General features: G+C 42.3%; 1 non-coding gene across 1 annotated transcript; it reads right to left on the reverse strand.

The window, feature by feature from the left end:
• Nucleotides 1-7,564: 7,564 nt before the first annotated feature.
• Nucleotides 7,565-7,636, reverse strand: trnaw-cca. The gene has a single exon. It is a non-coding gene; the product is annotated as a tRNA-Trp (tRNA).
• Nucleotides 7,637-16,420: the final 8,784 nt, after the last annotated feature.

The following is a 16,420-nucleotide window of genomic DNA, read 5'->3' on the forward strand; positions in this document are numbered from 1 at the left end:
GAATTCACAGTTCATTGGTCCATCAATGATGAGCAGATGCAGCAGAACAGGCCCAAACCAGGACATTAGCGCCCCCATGTTTCATGGAGGGATGAGGTTCTGATGCTGGAATGCAGTGTTGGTTCATCTCCAAACATTTAAACTAAAACTATTCTACTCTGGTCTCATCCGTCCACTAAACATTGTCCCACATGTTCTCTGTGGACAGAGAGCAGTGTCTTTGGTTGTTGAGTGGATTCATCAACATGAACATCAGCCAATGTGAGAGAGGCCTTTAGCTGCTTAGAAGTTCCCACTATGATGGAGTGATGTTTGTTGGTGGACCACTCCTGTGGAGGGGAACAGTCGTCTTCAATCTGTCTGACTCTCTGTGGATTATTTGTGGCTTCCAGACTCTTTAGAGATGGTTGTGGAACCTTTTCCAGCCTCATGAACAACAACTCTTTTTCAGAGCTCCTTTGTCCGTTGCCATCATAGACTTCCATGTTTGTGGAAGTGTCGGAAACAAAGAGATGGACTTCGACTCATAGATATGTAATGTTGGTTTGTTTTCCTGAAACTCTTCTCTTTGTCGACTCTTTTCTACATGTGTGAAATTGATGTTTTGAGTCATTTATTTTATTTTGTATGAACAAATCTCCAAACTCTCACAGGTGCAAAGACCCTTAAAGCAGCACTGTACATGCATGTGTGAGTTCATGCGTGTTTGTGTGTAGAAGCAGGGTGTGTTCCCCCGCCAGTTGCTTAAGCTGGCAATGTCGACCAAAGGTTGAGTTCCAACTCTACTTTATGGCGGCCGGGTCCAAATTGGCCACATGGTTTAGGGAAATCCAGACCTGTCAGCAACAAGGCTGCAGCTTTACTGCCGCCATGGCGACATCCAGGCACCGCTGCACCAACAGCACTGCCCAGCTTTATGACTCTTGGCCGAAATGTTGCCGTCTTATCTGTTGCTGGGAGAGGCCTGTTGCAGTGTGATGTAAAGATGCAGACACATGAATTTTTTTTTTTTTTTTTTTTTTTTTTTCCATGTAGGAGGGAGAAGAATAAAGTGGGTGCTTGGAATGAATACCAGGAGGTTTGGAGAACGGGGAAGATGATTTAAAGAATTTTTCAGTTCAAATAAACTTGTTTCAGACACTAATGTGCAATATTGTTGGGAGACATTTGTTTTTTCTGCTTAACTGATGAACTGTTAGAGCCTGTTGTAACGCATATTTAATGTTGCACCTCCATAAAATTCACCATAGACACATTAAAAAAAAAAAAAAAAAAAGAATTGTGTAAGCTGCAGAGCGTAACATATCTTTACTTGTTGGAACAAGTCAATATTACTGGATCTTACAACTTAACCTGAACCGCCCATCTTTGTGAGAGTCTAACAGGGAGATTTTCCTCGCCAGCGTCGCCCTCAGGCTCCTCTGGAGGTTTCAGGCTGTTTTTGTAAAGCGTATTGAGGCAGTTTGTATTGTTATTGGTACTACATAAATGAAATTGAATTGAATTAAAATTATTAATGTTTCTAATAATTCTAGACTGACAACACTGAGTTTTCAGTTCCATGAAGCATAATTTATTAGTCCTGCTCTGAACTCTAACCTATGATTCTAGATTTATCTCAGAATTCAGAATTCTGTTTCAAACAGATGAAACATGAACTGCAACTTTACTCTGTAACTTTTAAGGTTAAGGTACTGCAGGACATAGACGATGTAACTTACGTACAGAGCCTACGTACGGTTTATACTTGAGACCTTTTTTGTTTTTTTTGACAGTCGGGTTCATTTTTGTTTCTACTTCCTACTCACTTTCCACAGTGGCAACTGAAAGTTTTGCCAAAATGTCTCACAAGATGAGTCACACCCTTTTCCAATGTGTTTGTCCATCTTTATTGATCCAGAACAATCAATTAGAAAACTGCAGAGATGGAGAAGCAGCCAGAAATATTAAAGTGGAAACAAGCTACTATCAAAAGGACCAATCACAGCTTTTCTGGACCATGGTGCTGATAAAACACAACTGTTCTATTTTTCACGCTTGATGTTTGGAAACCTTGTCAATACGAGCAGATTGATCAAGGAAACCAGGAGTAACCCTAACCCTAATCAGACACCTCAGGACAACCTCAGAAGGTCCATGTCCACTCATACTCCGATGAGTCACCACTGTTTTGACCTACAAATATTAGGTCACGTTCACACATAGCAAAACAATAATTTTTTGTGAAGGATCCATTGAAAAACCGCATCTAGTTGCAGAAAGGCTGTAGTACGTATCCCAGGCTTATGCATTGCGTTGTTTCGGCTACAGAACTCTGTCAAACATACAATCTGGATTACAAAAAAATGGATTATAGTGGTGAAACAACAGCTTATATTGGACCTAGTCACCCGACAAGGGTAAATATCTGATGCAGCACCATCACAAGCCTGTAGTCCACCATTGATATTGTTGTTGTTATGAGATGCTTTGGGTCGAGAGGTGATGACATCATCGTTTGTATCAGGTGTTCACAAATTTAAAAAAAAGACCCACCCTGGGAGCTGGATTCAATAAGGTGTAGTTCCAGTCACAATAAGATCTGGATCTGTCATGGACAGCCGGCAGAAACGTGCAAAACTTATGCCCAACAATCAGATTCGTATAAACGTAGCCTTAGGAAGGTGGTCATAATGTTATGCCTGATCAGCGCATATCCTTTTCCATCTACAGTTTATTTTTTTCTGCACACCTTTTGCTTTCCTGTGCTCTAGTTTACTATTTTTAGGTCGAGTAAGTTCATGCCTTCATTTTTAACCGACAGTCAGTGCTGACGGAGGTACCTTGGGTTTGATTTAGAGCCTCAAGCATCAAGGCTCGTGTCAGGCCGATGTCAAGGCCGCGATCGCCGCAGCATTTCTGAAACAACTTCTAAGTTTGCTGTGTCACAAGCTCCGCCTACCCTGACTGGTCCTAGAGGGAGAGAAGTTTCCCTTCCACTGCCTGTATTCTCCTAAGGGTTCTTCATTTCCCCTTCCTTCATGTTCTCCAGCAGCGCTCTGTCTTCCTGGACAGCTATACACAAGTGTGTGTGTGTGTGTGTGTGTGTGTGCTGTGTTACAGCTCAATTCCTGAACAGACATGTGGGAAAAGAGGCCACAGTCCAGTAATAATATCAGCCCCCGTTACTGAGAAATAGACTTTTTTCTTCTTTGTCCACAGCAGCAGACATCCTTTTGAACATCTACGTTGAATTACTACCTCAAACCACACCGGATGTTCTCATCAGCACTGGTCCTTTAGGGTTATTGTCTGTGAATTTGGGACTAGTACACACATTTATTTAACTGTTTTTCAGCTTTTAAATCAGCGGCCTCCTGAGTGATCTGTCCTGAAGGAATGTTTGATCACTCTGAAGAAGAACAGCGCAGAGTGTGCGCTCAGATATCCTTTATGTTTTGAGAAATTTGTCCCTTGCCAAAGCCTGATATTCTCTTTGCGGGATGTGTTCTTTCACACACTTCTAATCACCGGCTGTGTGTTGTGGCGTCTCCTGGCTGTGCTGTTTCCTCGGGACAAAAGGCATAAAACAAAAACACACACGGTACGTCTGTCTCCTTCAAATCTAAATGATTCACTTGAGACATAAAAAAAATCCTTAGGGCAATACAGAAAATCCATTATCCATCCATCCAGTGTCGGATTACTCTACAGCCAGTTTAGAAACACCAGTCAGTCTAACATGCATCTCTTTGGAATGTGGGTGGAAGCTGCAGTACTCTGAGAAAACCCACGCAGGCCCAGGAAGAGCATTTAAACTCTGCACAGAAAGGCCAGCGTTTGGATTCAAGCTCTCTGAGGCCACAGCGCTAATCAAAGTGCTGTAACATTTGGTTCAGGCTACATGATGCTAGCATGATAACAGCCTGACCCCAACCACATAAGATGTTAGAAATCTGGAATTCATTCCTGCAACCTCCCACCCTGGAAGAAGCTGGTTGTGTAGCCTTTTTTGCCCTTCAGAATTTTCTGCATTTCTGCATAAAATGACTCAAAACATCATCGCATTTTCACACAAGTCCTGAAAGTAGACAAAGAGAACACAATCAAAGGCAAAAATATTATACTATACTATAGTGAAAGTTCATTTCAAGTCCAAATTAAGATTCCATCTGTTTACAGTCATTGTAATGAGTCATTCAGCTCCTTGTTCCGTTTAAAAAATAAGCAGGTATTTGTCATATTCTGACCTTTACAACACATGTTTGTGTTGAAGTGTGTGATGACAACAGATCAAAGGAGCTTTGTGAGGAGCTCAGATATAAAGAGTTGTTGTTGCTCATCAGGCTGGAAAAGGTTCCACAACCATCTCTAAAGAGTCTGGAAGCCACAAATAATCCACAGAGAGTCAGACAGATTGAAGACGACTGTTCCCCTCCACAGGAGTGGTCCACCAACAAACATCACTCCATCATAGTGGGAGAGGGACCAGAGGAACCCAGGGGAACTTCTAAGCAGCTAAAGGCCTCTCTCACATTGGCTGATGTTCATGTTGATGAATCCACTCAACAACCAAAGACACTGCTCTCTGTCCACAGAGAACATGTGGGACAATGTTTAGTGGACAGATGAGACCAGAGTAGAATAGTTTGGTTTAAATGTTTGGAGATGAACCAACACTGCATTCCAGCATCAGAACCTCATCCCTCCATGACACATGGGGGCGCTAATGTCCTGGTTTGGGCCTGTTCTGCTGCATCTGCTCATCATTGATGGACCAATGAACTGTGAATTCTACCAATGAACTCTAAAAGAAAATGTCAGGACATGAGTCCATGAGTTGGATGTGAAGAGAAACTGGGTCATGGAGGAAGACGAGGAGCCCAAGAACACCAGTGGTTCTCCAGAAGAACCAGATGAATGCTTAGGAACAAGTCAAAGTCCTGACCTTCATTCAGGAGAAATGTTGGAGCATCAGTTGATGAGAGGAAATTAGATCAAATTCCTCCAAACTGCTGTGGACACTGATCAGCAGTTACCATAAACACTTAGGAGCTCACAGCAGATACTGGAAACAAGGTTTCAATGACTAGCAATTTTCTCGAGTGAATAGATGCACAAATATAATATTTTAGTTTCAGTAGTTTGATTGGATTTTCTTTGTCTACTTTCTGGAAAATCTATTTTTGGACATTTTTATGCACAAATATTGAAAAATTTAAGGAATATGAAATTGTTGGCCTAATAGCATAATAGTCTAACAGCATAATTGTCCATATGTGAACGTTTTTGTAAGTAAGTCAAATATAATAATAACATATATATAATACAATATATATATATTTCTTTAAATACACATTAACATAAACCCAACATATTTCATTGAAGGGATAAGGACACATCATCTTTCAGTCTGCACGTCACAGAGCATTACACTAGCTGAGACCTGTCAATCTAAGCCTCCCCCACACAGTAGGCCCCGCCCCCATCACGTTGACTCTATCAGTTTCCCCGCATTTGGCCGAGAGCCTATTCAGTCCCCAGGTGAAATCCCAGCGCACGCTGCCATGTTTATATCAGGTTAGTTTATGTTTATGGCAGTCGCCCGGCCACCCTACTGCTGCACAAAGATTAATATTTGAACCTGTGTATTATTTGAATATTTTAATAATGAATGCAAAATGAAAATAATGATGTATATTTATAATTTCCACTGGGCCAGGTTAAATATGAGGGTCCTTGTCCTGAAAAACCCTGAAGTGTCTCTGTAAACACATAGTATCACTGGTCATGTAGTCAGGGGGGGTGGCAGTGTGAGGTATGAGGATGAGGTGGGGGGTGAGGTGGTGGTGGTGGTGGTGGGAGGGGGGATCTCTATGTCAGCGAGTGATTTGTTTGACCCCAGAACCCCCCATTCTGTTGTGATTTACCGTTCTGTTCACTGATGAGCTCCACGGCCACATCTGGTTCTAGTAACCAGTGATTAACACTCACAAACTGATTTTAACTAATTATTCCAAAACGAGGGAGTTATTACAAACTTTAAACGGCTTTAACCGCTGTGAACCTCAGCTGTTGCCATTAGCCACGCGAGTTGGTGGAAAACCGTGCAACAGTCAACAGCTTAAAGGTCACAGAATGAGCAAGGCAAAGGTTGTAATACAACGAGAGCGCCATAAACCAAAGTACATCCTACCTGGAGGAGGAGGGGGGAGGAGGGGGGTGAACAGGAGGGCACATCGGTCTTTGCAACTGCTTAGATATTGTTAATTCAAACAAACACCACAATGAAACATATATACAGTAATTAATTAACAGAAGAGGAAAGAAACAAGCAGCTCCTTAAATAAAGCTTTAATTCGTTGATGAATGAGGCAGCGACCTCGTCTCTGGGGGTCGTGGATGGAGGTGTCTGATCCGTCACCATTGTTCCACTCGGCTTTGAGGTGAGATGACCATTGTTTTTCAGGATGCTTCTCATTCCTCGCCCTCAGTAACCTTCAGCTCCACTAAGCTGCTTTCTGAAACGTCCCGTAAACGGCTGAGCGTTAATGCACAACTTCAATATCTGTCACAGTGAAAACAAGACGAAAACAAGCTTCAAACTATTATTTCCAGTGACATATAAACAAATCAGTGTCAGGAATCAAGAGCAAGAATAAAGGCAGCACTTAAAGAGATGTAAGTGTCCATTATTTATTCAAAGAATTCAAATGTGTTTGTGTTTGGAAATACACACCAGCAAATACAGTAAAGTAAGAATGAGACTTTAGAATGAGTTACAATAATTGATTCCTCCTCAGGCCTCTGCTTGTGGGAATGTGAGCGACGTTCTGTAGTTTAATAAAGTACAAACTGGACAAGGAAGGACAGCGTTTAGGTTTTCTGCTGCTGTTGCATAGAACTACTTTAGTCTAATCTCAAACTTTAAAGTTTAAAAAGACGGTGAAATCCGTTGAGTCCTGTTTGTCTGTGTGCAAATCTCTTACCTGCTGGTTTCTATCTTGTGCTTTTATGTTATTTGTTGTGCTGCCGTCGCTCCCATACAAGTCTCTGCTGTAATGTTTCTGACCTGGTTAAATAAAATATAAAAATATGATGGGGTAGGTGCCTTCTCACCTGTGTGTTTGTTAATTCAGGAAAATGAGCCAATATTACACATCTTTAAAGAGATGATTGCTGATTGACTGCTTTCTTACTGAGCATCACCTGGAGAGGAAACAAAACTAAACACAGGGTGACAACTAAACAGAACATACAACACGACACGGAGCAAAGGGAAAGACAGGGCTGTATATACACAAGAAACCAATAAGCATCACGGGAAAACGCAAAGAGGCACAACAGACAGGAAACCAAGGAACACAACAAAACCCAACAGGAAACTAAAAAACATGATCATGAAAAAGGCACAGACACAGAAACATGACACACACATTTATGTAACATCTTCCTATTATCTAGGAAATCTGTGTCTGAAAAAAGGAAAACGGTGACATGTCATTAATCATAAGAACAGTAAACACAGTTTAACCTGTTCGTTCCCACAGTGGAGGCCTCAAACCATTAGATCCCTAAAGGAAAGTGACCCTGACGTGATTTGAACACGCAACCTTCTGATCTGGAGTCAGACGCGCTACCATTGCGCCACAGAGTCACATAAAAAACAAGCATCTTACCTTCTGTGTGTGCACCCGAATAATACAAGCATCCACATCTGAACATCAGTTACATCAGAACTTCTTAGGAACTATCCAGCCTCCAAACGCTGCAGACGTAACGCTTCCTCCTCACATACTCAACGTTAATGGCTCTTAACTGGACAGATGTTTTCTACCAGCTATGTTACTCATCAGTCACAGGCTCTATTAGAGCAATAACCTACGCATGTATGAGTTCGTCTGCTTTGACCTGTAACAACGTCACACAAACACAAGAAGAGGAAGTGAAAACGTCAAGAACAGAAACTGAAGGCTTTGAAATAACTCTTAAATAAATCCAGTGCCTTGAACGTGGCCTTTGCATTAACCTCCATCCTGTAGAGAACGAACACACGATGAGTCCCGGGTCAGACTAAAGGCCACCTCCTCAGCAGGGTCGGTTCTTGCGTAAGGGGAGTTTACACTTATCTCTGAACCTCCTCGGTTAAACCTTCTCGACGTGTTCCTTCTTTATTGATCCCAACAAATCAATTTAAAAAACTGCAGAGATTGTGAAGCAGCTGGAAATACTAAAGAGGGAACACGCTACGACCAAGCGCACCCATCACAGCTGTTACAGTAACGGTAGATTTCTGGGGAGGTGCACGTCAGGCGACAGCGTCAGGGTCTGGGTCTACGTTGAGGTATAAATCGCTCATACGTCTCTTATGGTGCAAACCAACTAAATCACGAGCTTGAAACCAGCTACCAACCCAGTCCAGTCACATTCCATTCACAGAGTACTATAGATCTTGTAATGAGTAATGCATTTATTATCTGGTGTAGACGTATGTGGGCGTTTGATATCCAGTATCAGATACGTTTGAGCTCTGCTCTCAAACCCAACACAAATCCAGACACTTGTCAGTTTTTCTGTCTGCCTCGTTATCTGCAACAAATCTGGAAATAGGAACGAATTCCTTGAAAGACAAAGCAAACATAGGCTTAGATCATCATTATTATTGTTATTTTTTTAAACTTGACCAACATACAGTATATAAAAAGGCCCTATGTGGCTTGTTGGACGCTAGTGCAAACACTAATCACATTGTAGTCTGGCCCAACCTGTGTATAACTCAATGGCCCAACCCTGACAAGCTAATACTTAGGAGTGACAGGTTATTTGAGGGACACAGTGAACCCACTTCAGCTATAAACGCTTCATTCATACTTTATCTACAGTCAACAACACTCACCCTGCACAACAGCGACGCTGCAAAGAGCCAGCAGCAGTGAGCCAGCGAGAGTTTCATCATCCTCCTTCTTGAGAAAAAAATAGAATTTGCGAGCAGGCAGCACATGTATTTATTTTCTCATCGCACAGACCATGAATCACACAATCTCACTGATATTATTAGCCCTTAGCCCAGACTGGGTCTATTCACAGATGTATTCTTCCATTTATAGGTAGAAAAAAAAACACATGGGACGACAACAGGAGAGGCCCAAAAATAAGACGGAAAACAACCGAGTGATGGATTACGCGGAGACACCGCGAGAACGATGACTTCCGTGACCGTGAGTTTGATTGTTTCCTTGAGAAAAGAAAAAAAAAATGTCACAGGAAGAGAAGGGAGGGGATGCAAAATGTAGCCTTGAGGAGGAAATCAATACGCGTGTGCAGCTACGTACAGAATAGACGTGTTCTCATGTTCTCATGCTCCATATTGTATATTTTTATCCAGTGAAATCACTCTAGTTTGCACTCGGTCCTGCACAGAAACACCTTGCGCCATAGCTCCACAGCACCCCATAGCACTTCACAGCACTCCACAGCACAAACCAGTAATAATTAAACCACCCGGCACGCACATCCATCACCAGCTGAAGACTGCGTGTATACACTACTGTAATATTTATTGTCCGCTGGCACCAGCTGCTCTCCAGGATTGCGAGTGAAAGTGCCGGTGAGCCAGATTCATTTTCCACTCTTTGATTCCTCGTCCAGATTTGGGAGGTGAACGGGATCTTTCTGTATAAAAAGTGACGTGTGCCGTGTTATCTTTGACCTCTCCCTCGGTCTCTCAGTCTCTTTAGTAAGAGAGCCCCTTTAAGGTTGTTGAAGGCAGCAGAGTGAAGTGTAAGAAGTGAAAAACAAAAACACTTCTCGATATTTGGTGCACACACAAGAGAGGAACTCAGCACGTCAAGAGACAAAACTAAAGGCTGTGAAATAACACTTAAATGAATCCTCCGTCCTGGGCCAGTTTAGAGAATGAACAGGTGTGAACAGACACATATGAGTGATCCAGTGATAGGAAACCGATCTTTTCCATCATAAATACGCTTTAATCAGACTTTAACCGGACAACATGCATGTGTGCATGTGCTGGTGTATGACCCTGGAATAAAAACATCGAAGAAAGCCGGTCACAGAAGAAGAAGAAGGTGAACAGAGCCGGTAGAAGAAGCAGCTGAGGGATAGCGCACATTAAAAAAGTTGAAGTATGATCCATCTGGTTGTTGTTTGAGATGCTGGTCTGCTGCACGATCAACTCCAGTTGTTTATTACATGACGTATTAGTTTAACTGGGCCGTATTAACCCGCTGACAAGACACTTATCGCCCCCTAGTGTGGAGGAGGAGGACATGTTCCCGTCACTTATTCGATTTTCTCTGTTGCATGTAAACTGGGACTGTGTCAGGTTGAATCCTGATGGGGATAAATGCTGAACACAAAGGAGTGTCACTGCTGTGGGGTGGGGGTGTCTAGTCTGGTCTAGGTGGTGCGACATGTCTAAATAACAGATATCGTGTTCCTCCTGAGAAATGCAGCGATGCATTTTTGTCTGTTTCTCCATCTCATGTTTTTATTGACTAGTAGACCTTCAACATTAGACCCGAACCTTAGTCTGGGTGATATGATCCAAAATCAGATCTCAGCTGATGCTGAATGGAACGTAATGCTGCCTCCAGGTAGCACATTGCTACATTATGCATATTATTGGTCATATTTATATGTTTTTTTTTTGTTATATCTTCACTGCGTTCTGTTATATTTTATTTTGTGCAATAATATATATAATATATTGTGATTCAATATATTGCATGTTATATTTTGTATTTTATACTATTTATTGTTGTATTTTTTTATTGTTTGATATCTAATAAAGTGAAGGAAGTGAACAGTTTTTTTGTTTTTTGTTTTTTTGGTATTTTGTTGCATGTATCATTGAGTTTTATTTGTGTGCTGTAGAGCAATGCTAAATGATGCATAATATACCAAGGTTTCTCTAATATAATTAGTTTTTTGTACACTCTACTTTCATTCAATTCTTATCTGCTTATGCTTATTGATGGGAGTGGAGGCTACACAGCGTAATTTTGACTACACTAATAAATGCCAAAAGCTTCCCAGCAGAAAGTTGAATTGTCACAAGACGTGATTCACTTCTCCTGTAGGTGGTCATAATGTTGTGGCTGATTGGTGTACATCCTACGTATCGTAATATTGGCGGAATATTCGTCACATGATTCCATCTCTCTCCCATTTTCACATACTGAACTCCTGCGTGTGTGATTCAGGCGTAACACAAGGATGGGTGCTATCTGTATTTTACTCGTGGGAGTGTAGCATAGTAAAAAGAGTGTGTGTGTGTGTGTGTGTGTGTGTGTGTGTGTGTGTGTGTGTGTGTGTGCCAAGCTGTCTCTCCATCCGTCATTGGCCCAGAGGGTGGAGAGGAGAGGAGAGGAGACTACCCGGAGCCCAGAAAGCAGGGGTCAAGTCCAGGCTTACTCAACCCCCACAGGCCCTCACAGGGGAGCCGGGGAACAGGGGGGAGGAGGGGGAGGAGGGGGAGGAGAAAGAGGTGTAGAATGTAATGGGTGAAGAGAAGAGCTGATGAGAAGAGGAGGAGGAGGAGGAGGAGGAGGAGGTCTGAAGAACAGCGAGAGAGTGATAAAAAGTGGAGGGCAGGACTGAGGGATGGAAGGTTTGGGGATTATTCTTGTTGAAAGGAGCGTGCATATGGAAAGAAATGTAGCGAGATAAAGAACTGAGGAGGAAACTTGAGAAAGAGAAAGAAATTTGAGATTGTGAAAAGATTAATGTGGTTAATGGATCGGCACCAGAAGCTGATCTGATCCACCTCCTTGTTCCTCCAGAGGAGGACGTGAGAGGAGACACTGCTGCATCTAAATGCTCCATTAAATATCTTCGCTTTCATGTGTTTACATTTATTTAGCCACAATTTACAATTCATTAACATTTACTCCTGTAACTGTAACTCCTGTAACCTTTGTCACATGCTATTAGGTCATAAGTCGCCTACGTATTTATTAACTTGTACTTAGTATTGGAGATAAAGTGAGAAGTAGGTGTAGTGAAGGAGCGTGTGAGCAGAGTGTGGATGATTGATGAGATTTAATAGTCTTCAGGCCGGAGTCATATATTAGAGACTCTGTCCAACTCTAATCATGGCGCCATGTTTGCTACATCAGAGGTTAGATTCTGCAGTGTGACCCTATGTTGAAATAAATGTCTTATTTCCACCATTAACAGGTTTATAAATGTTATTACCAACGTCTGTCAACATGTAAAAGGCCCTCACTTAAATATCCCAGCGTCTACTTCCTTTAAATATCTTAAATGCATGAACTGAGGAAGCTTTTCTTGCAGCCAGTTACAGCGTGCAACTAAAATTTACTCCTGAATGACAAGGTAGAGCCAAAATAATAATAATAATAATAATGAGAATTAATGCATTTACTGGTGCCAGTGGTGCAAATACAGACAACATACAATTCCATTAAGTGTGGAGAAGAATGATGTCCCAATATCCACTATCACACACAGGGAGTAAAATAAAATGTGGGGGACGACGTGAAAGGAAGAGAAAGAGTGAAAGAAAAAAAATGGGTAGAAAACACGGGTTGGTGGGAATGATACAGATAAGCTAAAAGAGAGAATGGTGTGTGTGTGTGTGTGTGTGTGTGTGTGTGTGGTGAGAGAAAGAGGTGCAGAGTGATGGGTGCCAGGTACAGCCGTCCAGAGTGGGCGTCACCACCGTTCTCAGAGCACCACCTCAGAGTCCGTGTCAGGGTGGCGTCAGCGATGGCCGGCACCGAGGCTCCAAGGGTCTGCTGGTATTTTTAACAAACACACACACACACACACACACACACACACACACACACACACACACTGAATGCTATCACGCCTTTGGCCGGCGGGTCACTGACTCATCAGAGATACAACGCTGCCTAATCTCCAGAACTGGGTTGGTTTCTCTGTCGACTACGAAATAGCTAAAGGCACCAAAATACAGTTTGATGACATAATTGAAAATAACCAATCACATTCTCAGAATATCTCATCATATCCTTGTTGGATGTACTGGTCAAAAGTTCATCAGTCTCCTCTGGTGTAGTTGGTCAGAGCTTCATCCTGCAGCGAGATAATGACCCAAAACTTTAGTCCAAGCTCTATCAAAACTACCTCAGGATAAAAACAACATGGAAACATGGAGTGGACCATGGCCCAGTCTCTAGACCAGTGATCTTCAAAGTTTTTCAGACCAGGGACCCCTAGATTAAGTAGGGCCCGTCTATAGTGCTATTTATAAATATACATTATTATCATCATTTTGCATTCAGTATTAAGCTTTTCGAATAATGCACAGGCTCAAATGTTAATTTTTATTACTTCAAACCTGTAACAGTATGTGAAATTAAAAGCTTAAGAAATTCACTTTGGCCTCAGTGTAGTTGGCTGATGGGAGCGAGCTGCACTGTTAGCTTCACTTCTGCCTCCATTTATCCCTTTACTGAAATATGTTCTATTCATGTTAATGTGTTTTTAAAGAAATTTAAAAATGTGGGGGAATTAAAAAAAATAAATAAATAAAGACCTTGCAGACCTTTGCTCTAGACTTTGTGATGAACTGGACAGAAAAGTGAAAGAAAAGCAAAGAAAGAACTCTCTGAAAAATATTTGACTTTAGAAAGAAAGAATGTCACACGTGTGTTCACATGTTCAATCAAAGGTGGTTACAGTGATGAGTCCAAAGTTTAGAATAGATTCTGGGTTATATATTGATTATATTTTTTTTTAACTTCAGTTGTTTATTTGCTCTGTTCTTTCACTTCTTTCAGAGTAAAATGAGACATTAAACTGCATAGATGACAATAAAAAAAGAAAGAAATATTGGATAAATATTTTAGTTGGAGTAACGTGTTTACATGCCCTTAAGTTGTCCAGTTAGAGTCAGATTAAGTCAATCATTTTTATTTATTTATTTATTTTCATGTGCTGACTGTGTGTCCACCAGAGGAATGAAGGTCCAGAGAACTGAATACTTGGGATCAGGCTGCTAATGCACAGCCTGACACTTTTTTTTTTCTGCAGACCACAATCACCACTGTAACATTTCTCTTTGTCTGCTGTAGAATATACAAGGCGGGGGTATTAACTTGTGTACATTGTGCGCTCGGCTGGTGCTTTGAAGCTACAGTACATCAGCAGAGTTAAGCTGAGCGCCGTGTGTTGCCAACGGCCTCGACAGGCATCGTGTTTGATCTCCTGACAAAGCTCCGGTTGGTGAAGTCATCCCCTCCACCGCCGCCGCCCCTGCACCTAAGCGCTGCACTAAATAATGATCATTACGGCCGGATCGTAAAGTGCTGCATGTCGGCTTCTCCCCCGTCCTCCTCCTCTATTATCTCCCCCACTTTTTCCCTCGTCTCTCTTTCTCCTCGCTGGCTGCCATCGGAGCATATTTGTATTCTCCTCAGAATACGTGATCCCTTCTAATAAGCATCACTCATTTTAATAGTTTCATCTTCTGATGACAGAACGGTTCTTTCTACTCACATCTGTCTTTCTCCAGTACTTCCTGATTTCCTTTGGGTTTCATCTTATTTCTTTTCTTTTTTTTTTCTAATTCTCCACTGTGGACTTTGGGATAAATAAGCCTCCCTCTTGTCATTTTAACTCGATCCCCCGGTCTCTCTTTCCTCCATACTTTTCACCTTCATCTGTTTCTCCGTCTCCCCCGCCTTTTGTCAGCTGCCTTGTTTCCTCGATCCGGTTCCCAACTTCTCAGCCTCCACCTTCATCCGTCTTTCTGGCTCATCTGTTTCTGTCTGAGCTTCTGAATGTGCACTCTGGATAACCCGCGCTGCAGCCTCCCCTCTGTTTCCTGCGCCGAGATGCACCCTATTTATTTCATTGATTTTCATGAGGGAAAGAATGCGCAGACCAAAGACTGACTGTCTGCACTGGGTTTAGCCGAGTCAAGCTGTTGGGTTACTCAGGAAGGGAGACAGAGACACTATAAAGTAACTCCTCGGAGCTGTTAAAATGTGCACATTTATAAATGTTTCGGGCTGTATTTCTTTTGAAATGAATCAGCGAAGAGGGGCCTCTGCGGCTTTCCTCAGCGTGCTCACCTTCCATCTGGGATCAAAAGTTCACACCAAGTAAGACATAAATGGGTTTGAAGGAACAGGATGATGCATCCACTGATCAGCCACAACATTACGACCACCGGCAGGAGAAGTAAATAACATCTAAACCAGGCTGTGACTGTTCAGAGTTCTGCTGGGAAACTTCTTGGACTTGACATTCAGTCATGTGGATGTTAATTAGACATGTAGCCCCCACCTAGACCAGACCAGACACCCCCACCCCATAGCAATGACACTCCTTGATGGCAGCAGGATGCAGCAGATACAAAAACGCTTTGGGAACAACACATAAAGAACAGAACAAAGTATTAACCTGGCCTTCGAATTCCTATAGGCTGGAGTCTAGACTTAGAATCACTAATGAACCTAATGAGGAACCCACACAGACACAGGTAGAACATGCAAACTCCACACAGACAGGTCCCAGTCGATTAAAACCCAGCCCTTCTTGCACCATGAAGTTAACCTTTTGAATTTTTTTGCTGTTTTGGTGTAAATCTCTCATGCAGACATTATCATGTGGACAAAGACACAAAGCCACAGTCACATGCTCCACAAAGCTCTTCTGGGGACGTATGTGGACACTAAGTTTAATGCCAGGTGTGAACACAGGTACAGTTGGATTACCCAGGTCAGATATTAATACGAGGCCTCATTGACAGGGTCGCTGAGGTGGAGGACCATAAAAGCAGCACAAAGGAACCAGCTGTTTGGTTTGACCTTGTTTTGCGATCAGTCATCCTCGTCTCTCCTCCTCTGTCCTTTTCTACTTTTGACATAATCTACACGTGCACCACAAAACCACCCCTATGCATGCATGCACGTGTGACATGTCTAATATATGTTCTTTACATTCAGAGAAATACTCCTACCCCCTCACCTCACCCCACCCTCACCTCCTCTCAGCCGACACAGAAACAAAGGCTGATTGCAGCATTCTTCTCATACGTGAGCTAAACATGGAGATAACTGTCTTTACAGCCGCCCGGACAAGTGGCTGAAACGCAAACAGGGGATAAATAGTTGCAGCCGGCTCGGCCAGAACCGGAGACGGGGACATTCAAACCAAACGGCCCAATCACACGTCTTACGATCATTAGGATTTAGTAGCGATGTGAACATGAAGGAAAGAAGAAGCTTAGTCTCTGGTGTAATGTCTCGTGTAACATAAATGACACATAACGATGGCTTTATGTGTTACAGCTCTTCAGTCGTCTTCTAACTGGTTTCAAATGGTCGGGACGGGATTTTATGGATCAGGAATCAGGAAATAAACTCACGTTACGAGTTCAATTTATCACACAAACCCTGTAACAAAAGTTACTGGCACGAAA

Source organism: Mugil cephalus, chromosome 1 (genome assembly GCF_022458985.1).
Source record: "Mugil cephalus isolate CIBA_MC_2020 chromosome 1, CIBA_Mcephalus_1.1, whole genome shotgun sequence".
In the NCBI taxonomy this organism is placed as follows: domain Eukaryota; kingdom Metazoa; phylum Chordata; class Actinopteri; order Mugiliformes; family Mugilidae; genus Mugil; species Mugil cephalus.